This window comes from Acartia tonsa, unplaced genomic scaffold, assembly GCF_053477335.1.
Source record: "Acartia tonsa isolate MP-2025a unplaced genomic scaffold, ASM5347733v1 sca3, whole genome shotgun sequence".
Classification (NCBI taxonomy): domain Eukaryota; kingdom Metazoa; phylum Arthropoda; class Copepoda; order Calanoida; family Acartiidae; genus Acartia; species Acartia tonsa.
Window position 1 is genome coordinate 132,501 of NW_027649597.1, and position 2,500 is coordinate 135,000.

The 2,500-nt window shown below is 47.8% G+C and overlaps 13 non-coding genes across 13 annotated transcripts; 5 read left to right on the forward strand and 8 right to left on the reverse strand.

Moving 5' to 3' along the window:
* Window positions 1–25: 25 nt before the first annotated feature.
* On the forward strand, window positions 26–99 carry TRNAT-AGU (transfer RNA threonine (anticodon AGU)). Its single transcript has one exon. It is a non-coding gene; the product is annotated as a tRNA-Thr (tRNA).
* A 111-nt stretch (window positions 100–210) lies between these two features.
* Window positions 211–283, reverse strand: TRNAF-GAA (transfer RNA phenylalanine (anticodon GAA)). The gene has a single exon. It is a non-coding gene; the product is annotated as a tRNA-Phe (tRNA).
* Window positions 284–389: 106 nt separating this feature from the next.
* Window positions 390–461, reverse strand: TRNAQ-CUG (transfer RNA glutamine (anticodon CUG)). Its single transcript has one exon. It is a non-coding gene; the product is annotated as a tRNA-Gln (tRNA).
* Window positions 462–598: 137 nt separating this feature from the next.
* On the reverse strand, window positions 599–670 carry TRNAP-AGG (transfer RNA proline (anticodon AGG)). The gene has a single exon. It is a non-coding gene; the product is annotated as a tRNA-Pro (tRNA).
* A 109-nt stretch (window positions 671–779) lies between these two features.
* Window positions 780–852, reverse strand: TRNAV-CAC (transfer RNA valine (anticodon CAC)). Its single transcript has one exon. It is a non-coding gene; the product is annotated as a tRNA-Val (tRNA).
* An 84-nt stretch (window positions 853–936) lies between these two features.
* TRNAR-ACG (transfer RNA arginine (anticodon ACG)) lies at window positions 937–1,009 on the forward strand. Its single transcript has one exon. It is a non-coding gene; the product is annotated as a tRNA-Arg (tRNA).
* A 151-nt stretch (window positions 1,010–1,160) lies between these two features.
* On the reverse strand, window positions 1,161–1,234 carry TRNAN-GUU (transfer RNA asparagine (anticodon GUU)). Its single transcript has one exon. It is a non-coding gene; the product is annotated as a tRNA-Asn (tRNA).
* A 128-nt stretch (window positions 1,235–1,362) lies between these two features.
* Window positions 1,363–1,434, forward strand: TRNAE-CUC (transfer RNA glutamic acid (anticodon CUC)). Its single transcript has one exon. It is a non-coding gene; the product is annotated as a tRNA-Glu (tRNA).
* Window positions 1,435–1,534: 100 nt separating this feature from the next.
* Window positions 1,535–1,616, reverse strand: TRNAS-GCU (transfer RNA serine (anticodon GCU)). The gene has a single exon. It is a non-coding gene; the product is annotated as a tRNA-Ser (tRNA).
* Window positions 1,617–1,713: 97 nt separating this feature from the next.
* TRNAE-UUC (transfer RNA glutamic acid (anticodon UUC)) lies at window positions 1,714–1,785 on the reverse strand. The gene has a single exon. It is a non-coding gene; the product is annotated as a tRNA-Glu (tRNA).
* Window positions 1,786–1,935: 150 nt separating this feature from the next.
* TRNAH-GUG (transfer RNA histidin (anticodon GUG)) lies at window positions 1,936–2,007 on the forward strand. The gene has a single exon. It is a non-coding gene; the product is annotated as a tRNA-His (tRNA).
* An 86-nt stretch (window positions 2,008–2,093) lies between these two features.
* TRNAG-UCC (transfer RNA glycine (anticodon UCC)) lies at window positions 2,094–2,165 on the forward strand. The gene has a single exon. It is a non-coding gene; the product is annotated as a tRNA-Gly (tRNA).
* Window positions 2,166–2,376: 211 nt separating this feature from the next.
* LOC145310544 (5S ribosomal RNA) lies at window positions 2,377–2,495 on the reverse strand. The gene has a single exon (XR_013876595.1). It is a non-coding gene; the product is annotated as a 5S ribosomal RNA (ribosomal RNA).
* Window positions 2,496–2,500: the final 5 nt, after the last annotated feature.

Genomic DNA, 2,500 nt, shown 5'->3' on the forward strand with positions numbered 1-2,500 from the left:
CACTCATGGACCCACCAGCAGAAAGGGCGCCATGGCTTAGTTGGTTAAAGCGCCTGTCTAGTAAACAGGAGATCCCGAGTTCGAATCTCGGTGGTGCCTCAACTTTTTTTGACCAACCCAACTGTCAAAAGAAGGCCTCTGAAAGATTTCACTGCTCACATTTTGCCCAAGATACAGGAAAAATGAAGCGAAACAAACAGTTCAACAAAATGCCGCGACCCGGGATCGAACCGGGGACCTTTAGATCTTCAGTCTAACGCTCTCCCAACTGAGCTATCACGGCCTGTGCTATGTTCTTGGCGACCCAAGCGGAAACGCAGCAGCATAGCATTTCAAAAAGAAAAAGTGGCCTGACAGACGAAAACAAACGAACAAACAGAAAAAGAGACAGGTCCTACCGAGATTTGAACTCGGATCGCTGGATTCAGAGTCCAGAGTGCTAACCATTACACCATAGGACCTTCACATCTAGCGATGTCAAGATGCACGTACAGTTTTCCAATCGTTTTCCCATTGAAAAGAAAAAGGTAAAACAACTGGAACATATTTGCAGAAACCCTGAAATTAGGGCCAAACATGACCAATCCAAAATGCAAGTGGGCTCGTCCGGGATTTGAACCCGGGACCTCTCGCACCCTAAGCGAGAATCATACCCCTAGACCAACGAGCCAGCTGTTGAGTGGTAACAGTGCGTGTGGGTATTTATTTGACATGCCTGCGGAAGGAGACTCACCTTTGAACGAGGACCTTCAAGAAAGAAGAAGAAAAAACAGACTGTTTGGTTCCTGCTGGGATCGAACCGGCGACCTTGTCCGTGTGAAGGACACGTGATAACCACTACACTAAGGAACCTTGCTGGTAGAGAGGCAAATTCTTTGTTTGAAATATTGAGTTGTAGCAAATGTGGTATGGATCTGTCCCAACGGTGTACTACAGGGTCTCGTGGCGCAACGGATAACGCGTCTGACTACGGATCAGAAGATTGCAGGTTCGAATCCTGCCGAGATCGGATTTTTATCTTTGAACAGACTAAATGTGTATGACTGAGACACATGGCATGACATTGCATACACAGATACATGGACAATATGTTTGTTTAGCTGCCAATACTTATGTTTTGTTCACGTTGATTGCTACGCTCAACAAGAAAAAGGTACCTGCGCCCCCGGGTGGGCTCGAACCACCAACCTTTCGGTTAACAGCCGAACGCGCTAGCCGATTGCGCCACGGAGGCAAGTTGATGATGCTGGTATCGAAATAATTGAGAAATATGCCAACATGGTTAAATAATTGTACAATTGAGAAAGCCAGTTTGGAAAATGCTTTGTTTAAGTTTGCACTGCTAAACACATCATACATCCTTCCGTTATGGTCTAGTGGTTAGGATAGCTGGCTCTCACCCAGCAGGCCCGGATTCGATTCCCGGTAACGGAAAACTTTTTTCCCCCCTCTTGTGCGCTTGTCCAAGTGTAGTTGAGTTGGTATAGCATCGAATTTCTCGAGAGAAGAAAAGGCAATAATTGAACAAAACTTCCGACGAGGATGGGATTCGAACCCACGCGGGCAGAGCCCATTGGATTAGCAGTCCAACGCCTTAACCACTCGGCCACCTCGTCAACTAGGAGGAGTCAGGCCGAAACTTGGGAAGCCCTTGATGTTTGCATGAAAGAATGAGATCCTGGTGGTTCAGCAGTTTTTAGAGAAGAAAAAGATTTCCCACGCCGGGAGTTGAACCCGGGCCTCCTGGGTGAAAGCCAGATATCCTAGCCGTTAGACCACGTGGGATCATGTTTCCGTCCGGGAGATGTGATAACCGCTACACCACGGAAACTCTGTGGTATAGTGCCAACTAAGGTGGGATGTTATGAAATCACGGAAAAGGCTGGCCTTTGTGGTATGTACACTAGAACATTTGTGCCTTTGTCACTGTCTCTAGCCGTGATCGTCTAGTGGTTAGGACCCTGCGTTGTGGCCGCAGTAACCCAGGTTCGAATCCTGGTCACGGCAGTGACAATTTTTTCCTTTCCCTGTCACATCGTGACTTTGAATTTGGAACTGGCGGATGGTATTGTGGGAGCCCATGTCATGAAGAAGCGTCAGTGGTATAGTGGTGAGCATAGCTGCCTTCCAAGCAGTTGACCCGGGTTCGATTCCCGGCTGACGCAGAGCTGAATTTTTAAGCCATGGTATGTGCCGTAATTGGCCAATACTGCTTCCAAATTGTGCAACAGAGATCACCAAGCCTCTGTAGCGCAGTAGGCAGCGCGTCAGTCTCATAATCTGAAGGCCGTGAGTTCGAGCCTCACCGGGGGCAGACTTCATTTTGATCTTAATATGTCTAATGCGTGTAGTGATGGAAAGGAAAACGAAAGTTTAGGCCTACGACACCAAGTATTCCCAGGCGGTCACCCATCCAAGTACTAACTTGGCCCAATGTTGCTTAACTTCAGTGATCGGACTAGAACTGGTGCTTTCAACATGGTATGGCCGTAGACATTGA